This window comes from Pelophylax lessonae (assembly GCF_965119305.1).
Source record: "Pelophylax lessonae genome assembly, chromosome: 6".
Lineage (NCBI taxonomy): Eukaryota > Metazoa > Chordata > Amphibia > Anura > Ranidae > Pelophylax > Pelophylax lessonae.
The window spans coordinates 172,636,902-172,650,562 of NC_138773.1; the positions used below are offsets into that span (position 1 = coordinate 172,636,902).

The 13,661-nt window shown below is 40.1% G+C and overlaps 1 protein-coding gene across 4 annotated transcripts in view; it reads right to left on the minus strand.

The window, feature by feature from the left end:
- TMEFF2 (transmembrane protein with EGF like and two follistatin like domains 2) overlaps nt 1-13,661 on the minus strand; it is a 915,272-nt gene that overhangs the window by 551,028 nt on the left and 350,583 nt on the right. The window lies entirely within an intron of this gene.

Sequence of the window (13,661 nt, forward strand, 5' to 3'; positions counted from 1 at the left end):
TGTACTTCCTGGTCATAGACCTCACAATGTACAGGGGATAAAATCTTCATATTTCAAGAGAGACATCATTCCTGAATATCACTGTCCCATTTGGAGCAATCCAACCATACTCTTAGTGCCCCCCAGTTTCTTGGTCACCCTGCGCCTAGGGGGGGGGGGGTGAAGGCGGATTTGTGTCTGGCAGAAGCTATATGTTGTATTGCTTTTAATTCACTTCGGGCTAATGAAATGCCCTTTTTATTTTTTGTATACTAATAAGAGATTTTTTTTAACGTAAAAATACATTTTGGTTTAACCGCTTGCTGACCAACCGCCGTAGTTTTACTGCGACAATTTGTCTCTGTCCCGGGAAACAACGTACCTGTAGTAAGTGGGGGGGGGTGCGCGAGCTGCCTAAGGCCCCTCGCATGTGCTGATTGGCCACAGGGGGAGCTAATCAGTGGGTCGGGTGGCCGCGATGGCTTCTGGGCACCCGCAATCGCTCCCTGTGGAGACAGAAAGGTGGTCTGCTGTTATAAAAATGGCAGACCGCTGTTCTGTCAGTAATGAACACAGGGATCCTGTGTTCCTCCTATTTAGGAACACAGGTCTCTGTGTTCATTCAGCAAGCCCATCCCCAGTTAGAAAGCACCCCCTAGGGACACATTTAACCCTTTGATAGCCCCTGGTGTTAACCCCTTCCCTGCCAGTGTCATTAGTACAGTAACAGTGCATATTTTTAGCAGTGATTACTGTAGTAATGTCACTGGTCCCCCCAAAAGTGTAAGAAATGTCAGTTAGGTGTCCGATCTGTCCGCTGCAATGTCGTAGTCCCGCTAAAAATTGTTGATCACCGCCATAAATAGATAAAAAATAATAAATAATAGGTATTTAGAAAAAAAACGAAACATCTCTAGTGACTGATGGCATTATGTACAGTATATCATTTTTGATTTTGCCCACACTTCTATTTGTATTATCTTGTTGTTGCTGGGCATGAAAAGGTTTTTCATGCATTACTATTCTTGAGTATTCATTAGCTCAACAGTCTTCGGGTCATATACAACCAAATATTTTTCCTTTTTTGGTTTACAGAAATGTAAATGTAGAGCGCATTCAAATGTAATAGGCTACAACAGCAAAAATTGTCCTACTGTTGTGCAAGAAAAAACAACTTTGGTTGTTTGCATTACGACTTTCTGGAGAAAAATCATTGTGCCAATATTTGGCATGTTGCAACCAATATGGGCTTACAAAATAAACCCGGTAGCACTAAAAAATAAGTATTATTTAAAATGCTATACAGTATTACAGTGTATAGATAATAATAATAATTTCCTGACAGACTCCATGGCATCATATAGAACCCCACTCCCATAAATCTTTGCTCTGAGCCAGAGTTTGCATTCCTTTTTTGTCCTCCTAAGGACCAGAATGGTTGAAATCTTACCTTGGATGAAGTGTCCCCGATAGAAGCCTTGTTGTTTGGCAAGCTGTGCCCTTGAAGATGTTTGGAGTCTTTAGCAGTCCCCAGCTATTAGCAGGTGGACAAGGGCGATGGATTCGGTGCCACGTGGAGTCCCTAGCAGTCCCCAGCTATTAGCAGGGTGGAGAAGGGTGATGGATTCAGTGCCATGTGGAGTCTCCAGCAATCTCCAAATATTAGCGGGATGGAGAAGGGGCGATGGATGTGGTGCCATGAAGAGCTTAGGCTTGGCCATTGGTAGGCAAAGTGGCACTACGGCCTACCGCACTATGGCCTAAGAGCCTTGCTATTAGCAGGTGGCCATAAACGCCCTGGGCGCATGCAGCAGCATCTTTTGAATCCAGGCATGGCCGTGGGGGATGCCGTGTGTGGTGATGTATACTTTTATTTTGCATATTCCATGGCAGCAGTTGTGCGTGTTTGTTTTCCTTCCCTGTCTCTAGTGTCTTCCAGGTCGCTCTTTCTTCCGGCCTGGTGTCCCTGGGTTACTCCTGCCCAGGGACTCAGCACATGCGCGCTGTGGGCGGCAGTGGTTTCATTACAGTGGAGAAATTCAATCAGTAGTCAGTACTGTTGATATTGGGATTTCTCTGTGGGAAGCTTGCAGCAGTTTCCCTAAATGCTGTGTGCAATCATCACAGGTATATGCTCTGCAATAACACCCTTGTGTGCTGCCTGTGTGTGTGATCCTGATGGTTCTATCACCTGTGCAGGTTGGCTGTTGATATTGACGTTCTTGCAGTTCAAGCAGGGCTTTTACCTATGCTTGACTTAATTTCCAAGGGTACATCAGTCTTTCATGCCTTATCTAGGGCGATTGTGGACAGGCTCACAGAGCCGAGGTTTTTGCTCCTTTGGGGATGGTGACCGCTCACTCAACCAGGAGTGTGCAAACATCCTGGGCAGCTTTGCAGCATGTGGTTCCTAATGTAATTGGTAGGGCGGCCTTGTGGTCCCCAATCAATACATTTATGACTCATTATTGTGTAGAGTCGGCCTTATTATCTTCTGTTATTTTTGGTTTACAAATCATGTCAGTTGACAGGTGTCAATTAAAGACTTTTCTTTGGTTCTGCAATTGCCCACCCGAGTGTGTATGGATAGGTATTTCCCATACGTATGCTGCCATGGAGTCTGTCAGCAGATTCCATGGCAGCAGGAGTTCCCTAACATGTAAAGAACTGCACATAGTGCTATTCAAAGACTCCTCAAAGTGCTCAGTGAACCACCTCCATGTTCATTAGTAAATAATGGCCACTTACGAGATGCCAGGGGTCTGACAACATGTAGAAATGCTCCGCTGAGTCAGCATCAATCCACGGGCAACTCCCCACACATACCAGAAATCCAACCACATATGGCTATGCTTCATTACCGTAAGCTCAAACGACGGATAGCTCTAAGCTCGTGGATAGGGAGAAAAGAAGGACTAAAAAGAAAAGAAGGACTTCCACACAATGTTCAATCTAAGCATCAAACTCATGGGAGCATGGCCGCCTGCAGTGCAGACCATGCACGGTGACGACACAGCTAACTGTCTGTATGTCTGTTGGTTGCACAGTATAAAATTGTCATCTTGTAGTGTTTCAGAGAAATGTAAAAGTGAAACACACTTCTCAGCAAGAGCCACTAAATGAAGGAGATAATGACTATTCTATACTATCCTGAGGCTGTTGGGCAAGATAAAAGTACTGCTTTTTTTTCACAGCTAAGATGTGTTTAGTGTGTTGCCAGTTCCTTTTAATTTCTTTTACCATTGTTTTCTTTGTGGTGTAATTAGAAGAGTCTCGACAGCAAGAAAAACTGCAAGACATCTTTGTCACTGCTTTCCTCCAGGGCTAGATTTCAATTATGTGCATCCCTAGACTATTTTTTGTTGTAGCTTGGTGACAATCTTTGTGGCTGCACAATGCTGTAAGCCTTACAATACACAAGTAAGGGTAATCTGCACAGTAGTTCCTTACTGTTTTGTTATTGAAACATACATAAGAAAATCGAATTTCACAATAAAACGCTTTTAACACCCTCCTCCCCCAGACTCAAGTCTATGCTGCCTTTTCTAAAATTTAGGTACACTTTTCTTCTAAGTAGAAGTTATTAATTGCATTTAAATGTAAGTACAGTCAAAAATGTTTCCTTTAGTTTTTGCAAAGGGGAGGGTTAAAACTGTATAAGTTTATTATTGCTGTCTGTATCCTGTTGGATATGTTCCCCATTACCTCCAAAGATCTCAACAATGTGAGAGGAATTCTGCTCTTAGAAAGTGGTCACTAAAACCTCTTTGGAAGATCTTGTGACAACTGTTTTGAATTTTCCATCAATTTCTGTCTCTGTTACAAAGAACAAATGAAGTAAGTGAAATGGAGTAATTGTATTAGGGACACAGAAAGCAACACAATTGTTAGAAGCAACCAGCTGCTTTAGAGCTTACTTATGCATATTGGAACATTTAGAGTTCAGCTCCCGCTTTCATCAAGAATCCCTGATAAAGGGGGCTATCACTGACCCCCAAAATGCATTAGTTAATTGTATGGATCACATCTATTTGATTAAAAACTTATATTTGAACATCTAACTTGAGTTAAGTGCTCCATTATTGCATCTGTGGTTCCTGTTCTAAGTGTCCTTGTAGAACCTCGCCTGAGGACGCGAGGGCATACAATGCGATTAGAGGAGAAGCGTTTTAACCTCAGTCGACGCAGGGGGTTCTTTACTGTTAGGGCTACAAGATTGTGGAATTCTCTACCACAAGAGGTAGTTTCTGCAGGAAGTATGGCTACTTTCAAAAGACTCTTGGATGTACATCTCAAGGATCAGAACATTCAGGGCTATGTGAGATGATTACGGCCACACACACCTACACAGGTTGAACTGGATGGACTATTGTCTTTATTCAACCTCACCTACTATGTAACTATGTAACCTTCAGTATACTGTATGTCTGAAGCATTTTACAACATTCAACTCCACAGAAATCCACAGAAACATTTTTTTTCCACTTAAAGCTGGATACACACTATACAACTTTTCTTGTAGGATTTCCTTTAGATTTACCTTCAACAATGTATTACAAGGGCCTGCCTGATTGCATACAAATTGAAAGTGTTTAGGTTTGATCTCCTATTATATGGTTTTAGTAGATCTAAAGGAAAAAATCTAAAGAAAATGGTATAGTGTGTAGCCAGCTTAAGACACAGTACCATCAGCTCTTCTCTGTAGCAAAAAAATGTACAGGGTTCTAGTATTTCCCTACTCTAGCCAATATTTGAAATAAATGGTTTGGGCTATATACACACTACAATTTTTTTTTCTCAAAGTTACTACATCATTTTATTCCTTCTATGGAAATAACACAATAATGATATCCCATGGAATCAAATAAAATGTATTTACATTTTGTGGAGTATAATACAACGTGGCCATGTAACTTAGCTACATTGATTGGCCTTCTTTTTATAAGCAGAATATAGACTTTATGGAAGCAATATCATTGAGAGGAGCCATAGTAGCAGCCTAAACTTACTAGGATGACACAAAAAAACTAAAATATGTTGGCATTTATTGCCAATATATCATTTATAAATGTATAGAAATAGAAAAATATCCCTATTAGCCCTGTCTTTCATTTGGTTTTTCTGAAGGCATGTTAGAAAAGGCTTCACACAGATTTGCATCTGTAAGTGCTAAACTGCAATTTACATGTCATTTGCTAAGATGCGCTTTTAGCGCTCTGAAATGGCATCTGCATTTTAACACAGGGGAAGCAAAGGTGTTGATCACATCTGTCGTTTATTGCAGATATAATCTACATTACCCCCCATTTAAATTGTTTTGTTTTCAGGTTAACAACTATTGCGAGTCATGTCTCCTTACAAATAAGCACCTGAAATCTGCATTTATTTGAGTCAGCAGTGAAATATTGATAGTGGCATATGTCATGGTACAATCAGGCAAGACATAAAAACAATGCTATGCTTATATGCATGATTACTGTAAACCTATTTCAGAAGCACACAGATGGTCAGGCCTAACAAGGCAGCAAATTATAAAAGGTCCATTAAATATTATGGACACAGAAATCCCCAGCTGCTTTTAGATTTGTATGACTGAAACATTTTTTTTAAATAAAATTCATAGTGACAAATTGTTTTTATTTCTTCTCTTACTGTTTTTTTTTCTATCAGTGGAAGGACAAAAAAAATGAAAACTTTGTTATATAAAAAAAATATTTACTAAGCAATAAAATTGGTAGTAGTGAGAACATAGCATGACCTGATGTCTAAACTAAATTATTTTGATTAATTTGTAGGTTAGGGAACACATTTTAAATAAGATTTACAAAACCTAAAAAAAATGCTAAGTTATAATTAACAGTAAAAACATTCCAGGGCGCCCATCCCATTGTAGGATGTAATGGGTGGGGATAGAAATAAGGCAGCCCATAGATGATTCAATTTTCTTGGGCTGCACTGGGGAGAAGCCGAATGTCAGTAGAAGCCTGCTTGCCTGAAGATCATCCTCGTTGGGAAGTGCTGGGAGAGGGGATGCATTTCTGAGGGATTCCTCTTTCTTCAAGAAAGCCTCTGATGTGTATGTGAGTGTGATATATTTAAATACAATAAAACTTGCTACATTGATCTCCCTGGTCTGTCAAAGTTATGTAATTTCCTAATAAATAGTATGTATATTTTGTAGCTACACTACATAGTATAATGTTAGGGGCATGGTAATACTATTATATTTCTAAAAATATTTATATTTTCAAGTTATTAGATTTTTTTTTATTTAGTTGCATCCAAGACAGATTCATCAGTTAAGCTCCAGAACTATTTTTACATTTCAGTAAGGACCTATTATTTAGCACTTATGATATTGATAATACTTTTGATACATTACGATACAGAATTGAGACATATAAAATGTTCTTGGATAAAAGGGTTTTTGCTTAACCACTTCAGCTCCCCTTAATGACCAGGCCATTTTTTGTGATTCAGCACTGCATTACTTTAACTAACAATTGCGTGGTCGCGCAATGCTATACCCAAATACAATTGATGTCCTTTTTTCCCCACAAATAGAGCTTTTTTTTGGTGGTATTTAAAAACCTCTGCAGTTTTTAGATTTTACGTTATAAACAAAAGAAGAGCGGCAATTTTGAAAAAAAACACAATATTTTTTACTTTCTGCTATAAAACATTCCCAATAAAAAAATTTAAAAAATCTATTTTTTTTATCAGTTTAGGCCAATTTGTATTCTGCTACATATTTTTGGTAAAAAAAAATCAGAGGAGCACACACATGGAGGGAGGAGCCTGCTAATGGAGCTGATCCCGACGGCCTGCTGAGTCTCTGAGCCACCGCCCAGAGAGATGTGAGGGAATGCTCTCTCACCTAGCCTCGATGCCTGCCTAGCTGGATCCCGCTGCCCCCCCACCCACCCCGCTACCCGGAGGCCCCGACCCGGTCCTGGTTGCCGACCCCCCCTGAGGCTTGGAGGAGGGAGAACGAGCACCCTGGGTCCCTCCGGGAGACTGGAATCGGCTGTGTATTGGAGAGGTGGCCGCCGAGTGCAGGAGCTGCTGAGAAGCTGGGAGAGCCGGCGTCCAGGATCAGGAGAGAAGGTTTGATTGGAGTGAACACCGTCGAGGGGCCAGTGCTGGAGGGATCCAGTCTGGAGAGACCCAGCAACATTGGATATCGTAATCATCCCCACCATACCACTCTACAAGGGACGCCACAGATTAGCCGAAGGGGACTGGTGAGAGGGGAAACCCCCCAGAATTTTCATATGAACGATATCAAAACAGTCTTTCTTAAAAATACTATCATCATTTTGGAGTGTATAAATTAAGAGCTAATGTGACTGTGATGGAAAAATGGTGTGGGACCCTGCTTGCTTGAGTGCGAGAGAAACCCCCAGAGAGGCTGTACGTTTATTTTTTAACATCAGCTCTTCTTAAAAAGCACTGTCTTATTATCATCTATGAGTATGTAGCTTAATAGAACAGAGGGACTAATCTGAAAAAAGTGCGGGACTATGCTTATTTAAGCGAGAGGGGAAATCCCCTAGAACCCCCCTGCGTTGGATCATAAAATCAACCTTCCTTGAAGCACTGTTAAATTATCACCCAGGAGTATATAGCTTAAAGAGTCAATGAGACTGTTGAGAAAAAATGTGCGGGACTCTGTTTACCAAAGCATGAGGGGAAACCCCTATAGAATTGCACTACATTTGATCTCATTCCTAGTCCTTCGTGAAAGTATCAGTATATTTTCATCTATGAGTTTATAGGTTAATGAGTCAGAGGGATGGTTCTGAAAATTGTGCGGGACGCTGCTTACTTATGGTAGAGGGGAAACCCCCCAGGATTCTATTCCACATGATCTCAATATCAGCCCTCCTTGAAAGTACTGCTGGATTATCTTTCATGAGTGTATAGCTTAAGAATTGTCGGGACTGTTTGGAAAAAATGTGTGGGACTCTGCTTACTTATATAACTTAAGAGCTAATGTGACTGTGATGGAAAAGTGGTGTGGGACCCTGCTTGCTTGAGTGCGAGGGAAACCCCCCAGAGAGGTTGTACGTTTATTTCTCAACATTAGCTCTTCTTAAAAAGCACTGTCTTATTATCATCTATGAGCATGCAGTTTAATAGAACAGAGGGACTTATCTGAAAATAGTGCGGGACTATGCTTATTTAAGCGAGAGGGGAAATCCCCTAGAACCCCCCTGCGTTGGATCCTAAAATCAGCCTTCCTTGAAGCACTGTTAAATTATCACCCAGGAGTATATAGCTTAAGAGTCAACGAGACTGTTGAGAAAAAATGTGCGGGAATCTGTTTACCAAAGTATGAGGGGAAACCCCTATAGAATTGCACTACACCTGATCTCATTCCCAGACCTTTGTGAAAGCATCTGTATATTTTCATCTATGAGTTTACAGTTTAATGATTCAGGGGGATGGTTCTGAAAATTGTGCGGGACACTGCTTACTTATGGTAGAGGGGAAACCCCCCAGGACTTATTGCACAGGATTTCAATATCAGCCCTCCTTGGAAGTACTGCTAGATTATCTTTCATGAGTGTATAGCTTAAGAATTGTCGGGACTGTTTGGAAAAAATGTGTGGGACTCTGCTTACTTAGGGAGGGGGGAAACCCCCTAGAATCCTCCTTCATTGGATATAATATACCGGCCCTCTCTGAAAGCAAAGACATATTGTCATCTATGAGTATAAGGCTTAAGAGAAGGTGGGTTTGTGTTGAAAAGGTTCGGGACTCTGCCTGTTTGAATGAGAGGGGAAACCCCCCAGAATTCCTATATGACCAATCTCAAATACTAGCTTTCTTAGAAAGCACTGCTACAGTATTTATTTACGAGTGTATGCTTAGGAGCCAGTTGAACGGCCCTGGAAAAAGTGCGAGACTCTACTCACTTAGGTGAGTGCGGAGGCCCCTCAGATCTTACTTGCGCGCATTGAGAAATGTGCGGGAATCTGAGTGCTTGAGTGAGAGGGGAAACCACCAGGGTTTTCAAACGTTTGATTTCAACAAACTGCTTCCCCTGGTAGCACAGCTATATTATCATGCGTGAGTCTATAGCTTAAGAACTAGGGAGACTGTCGTGCAAAAAGTGTGGGACCTCTCTTACCTGAATCACTGAATGATATATATGATATTTAGTTCATACTGAGACATAAGAGGAAGCTATACTGAGGGCTTATTCCCCAGAGCCGAATCCACAATGAGAGGTAAACCGGCAAAGGAAGTGGCAGGGAAACCTCCAAAAACTACAGCAAGCCCAGGAACAATTAAAAAATACATGACACCTGAGGGAAAAGATCAAAACACACAGCAAGAGGATCAACCGGTTGTTAGACCCAAACAAAATACAGAGGGAACCAAGAAAATTAAGAATCAAAAGCATATAGGAGTAAGTGGAGAAGAAAGCCTACAAGTGTCAAGAGAAAGCAGTATAACAATAGAGGATGGAGACATGAATAGAGAAGAGAAATTTAATGAAAAAGATTATCCACCATCAAAATCAGAAATGCGGGAAATGTTTGCCAGCCTTGAAAGATCCATCAAAGCCGAGATGGCTACCTTACACGTCGACTTTGGGCATATTCTGGGCAGAGTAGAAGAAATAGAAGAGAAGGTGGAGTCCCAAGGAAAAGAACTAAAAAATCTAAAAGAACAAATGAGAAAAATGAAAATGGAGCAGAGAAATATGTTATACAAAATCGAAGATCAGGAGAATAGAAATCGTAGAAAAAATCTGAGAATAAGAGGATTACCAGAGAAAGGGCCAACAGAAAAATTAGAAGAAACCCTGGAGAAGTTATTTAACCCTCTGCTGGGAAAGGCGACCACAGATAAAATTGAGTTTGAGAGAATTCATAGGTTGCGTAAACCAACCAATCTACCAAAAGAGAAAACAAGAGATGTGATTGCAAGATTCCATAAATACGAGACAAGGGCCCAGATCTGGGAGAAAATGAGAAGTAGACCGGAATTAAAATATGACGGGGAGGACATTCAGATTTTCCCAGACCTGGCAAAAGAGACAATTAACAGAAAACGCATTCTTAGACCAATGGTAGAAATATTAAAGAAAAAAGATATACAATACTTTTGGAACTTCCCTGCAGGCTTAGGAGTGAGAAGAGATGGGAGGACAGTACTACTTAGATACCCAGAGGAAACCAAAGACTTTTGTGAAGCAGTAAAAATCCCACTCATAGATATTCCAGGCTGGACAGACCAGGAGTGCCCAGAGGAAGAAGTTGATGAAGGAGAATTGAATCAGTGGAAACAGAAGAAAAAGATGAAAACAAAAGGATGAAAAGGGACTGGGGGGACCGGGGGGATTGGGGGAGGGGGGGAGGGCTGGCGGAAGAAGGGGAGGAGGGGAGGAGGAGCAAGTAAGAATAAAAAACAGGTGGCCCTATGGAGATCAGCGGGCCGTCACCATTAGACCCTACGGTAGGGAAGATGGGAGGGAACGGTGACCACTAGCAGAGCTCGACCTCGGCCACAAGTCGATTGGAAAGGGAGGAAGGAGAATCGACAACCCTGATGGAGGGACCGGGAATAGTTGGGGGAGGGGAGGGTAGGGGTGGGAAGAGGAAAGGGGAAGAAAGAGGGAAAAAGAAGTCAATAGATCAAAACGTCTCCTATAAGAAAATACAAGAATTAAGAGAACCCATAAGACAAGAAAAATCAGAGGGATTAATGCCATCTCTTAGGGATCCCTGGTGTTGGTTGAACAGTTTTTATGGCCACCTTAGAGTTGAAGAGATGATAGAGAAAGACAGTAATGAAGATTAAGAAACAATGGTTATAGTTAACATATTATCTTACAATGTCCGAGGTTTAAACTCTCCAGAAAAAAGGAAAAAAATTTTAAAAGAAATTAGTTATTTGAAGGCAGATCTGACATTCTTACAGGAGACTCATTTATCTCATGCAACTAATATTAGATTATATTCTAAGAGCCATCCTACCTGGTATTACGCGGACTCACCCGGGAGGAAGTCCAAGGGAGTAGCCATTGGCATCTCTAGGGACCTTGGATTTGCTCTCGAGTCGAGAATGGTAGACCCAGAGGGAAGATACCTCTTTCTAAGAGGAAAAATAGGAGATGAAGATTTGACCCTAGTAAATATATATAGCCCTAATGAGAGACAAGTAGACTTCCTAGGTAAAGTACTGGGAAAATTAATGGAGTTTAAAAAAGGAGGAGTCATACTGGCAGGGGACCTCAATCTCTGCCTCGACCCTAAAGTAGATACCACATCAAAAACCCTACGGATAAATAAAGTACAGGCAAAGAAAATAAAGGAAAAATTATTTACAAATCAACTGGCAGATATTTGGAGAATTCTCCATCCGAAAGATAGAGATTATACATGTTACTCAAGTGTACATGGAACATACTCAAGATTGGATTATATACTAATCGAACATAGGTGGATCGAAAGGGTAAGCGAGGCTGAGATTGGGGTCAAGACTTGGTCGGACCATACCCCCATTATGGTAAAAATAAAAATGGCGAAAGAGCGGCCTAGGATGGATGCTTGGAAAATAAATGAGATTTTTGGAGATAAAAAGTGGGAAAAAGAAATAGTGAAAGAGTTGGAATTCTATTTTCAAATAAACGATACAAAAGATGCACCAAAAGACATAGTATGGGAAGCTCATAAGGCTTATATGAGGGGCATATTTATCTCAAAGGGGACCCAAAGGAAAAAAGAAAGAATAAAAGATAAGATTAGGCTAATGACAGAAGTACATCAATTAGAGCAAAAACATAAAAATACACAAGATATATTAATAAATAATTTACTTGAGGTGAAGAGAGAAGAATTGAAAGATCTACTAGAACAGGAAATAAAGCAGGAAATGAAAAGATGCATAAAAGAAAAATACATTGAAAGTAATAAGGTTGGGAAAAACCTAGCAAAAATCCTGAAAAAGAAGAAAGGAAAAAATTTTGTAGATAAAATTAAAAATAAAAATGGGGAAATAATTCAAACAACGACAGGAATAGCCAAAGAATTCCAAAACTACTACGCAAATCTTTATGCAGTAAAGAAAGGTGAGATACAGGGGAATGAAACAGAAAGGAGGGAGAAAATCAAAAAATACCTTGTAGACGCAGGATTGACAAAGATAGATGAGGAAAAGTTAACATTCCTAGAAAGACCAATCTCAGAACAAGAAATAGAGAGAGCTATTAAAGAAACGAGTCTAGGTAAAAGCCCAGGACCGGATGGGTTTACCATAGGTTATTATAAAAAATTTAAGGACATTTTAATCCCAAGATTTAAAGAATATATAAACGGAATAGGGACTCAGTACGAGATGAGTAGAGAGGCCCTGTCAGCATCAATCACAGTTATACGGAAAGAGGGAAAAGACCCGGTACTATGTTCTAGTTTTAGACCCATCTCCCTACTTAATGTTGATACTAAATTATTCACAAAAATTTTGGCCACTAGAATGAAGAACCTAATGGGGGAGTGGATACACAATGATCAAGTAGGATTCATCCCGGGGAGACAGGGACGGGACAATGGGATAAAAACTATACTGTTGATAGACCATATGGTAAAAAGCAGAGCTCCCAGTCTACTTCTGTCAATAGATGCGGAAAAAGCATTTGACAGGGTAGACTGGGAGTTCATGATAAACACCCTAGTGGAGTTGGGAATAAAACCTAGAATGTTAGCCTGGATCAAAACTTTGTATAATCAACCAACTGCAAAGGTAAAGGTCAATGGAACTTTGTCAGACTCGTTTAAAATGCTCAATGGAACAAGACAAGGATGTCCCTTGTCTCCGATGTTATTTGTCTTATCTTTGGAATCACTACTGGCAACTATTAGAAATAGTGTGGACATCGGGGGCATAAAGGTGGGACAAGTGGAGCATAAGGTATCTGCCTTTGCAGATGATATCCTGCTTTACATAAGTAATCCGAGGATTACTTTGCCCAACATAATTAAAATAATGAAACAATATGGAGAACTATCCAATTTAAAAATTAATCAAAAAAAATCAGAAATATTAAATATTAATATCCCTAAACAAGAAGAGGAGATGTTAAAAAAAGAATTTCAGTTCAACTGGAGAAAAGATGAGATTAAATACTTAGGGATAAAATTAACCCCAACTCCAGAAAAACTCTACAAAACAAATTTTCTAGAACTTCTGAATGAAGTAAGATCAGAATTAAATAGATTATCTCCGAGAATTTTTTCCTGGATAGGGAGAATAAATACGATAAAAATGATAATCCTGCCAAAAATTATATATAAATTCCAGATGATTCCGATTTCATTACCTCAAGTATTTTTTAAAACACTGAAAAGATTAATATCCCGCTTTATTTGGAAATACAAAAAGCCAAGGGTAAAGTACACTACACTATGTAAAGGTAAGGGACAAGGGGGACTAGCCCTACCCGACTTTAAAAATTATTATTTTGCAGCAATACTCACAAGGGTGATAGAATGGACAAAAAAAAATAATGATAGAAATTGGGTGGTAATAGAAAGCACGATGAGTGGTACACACCTAGCAAAAGTTATATGGATACCTGAGAGGTTTAGAAATCTGGACACTAACACGCATATAATCACAAGACATGCTATTAAGGTTTGGGATAATATACATAAAAAAGAAAATTGGAA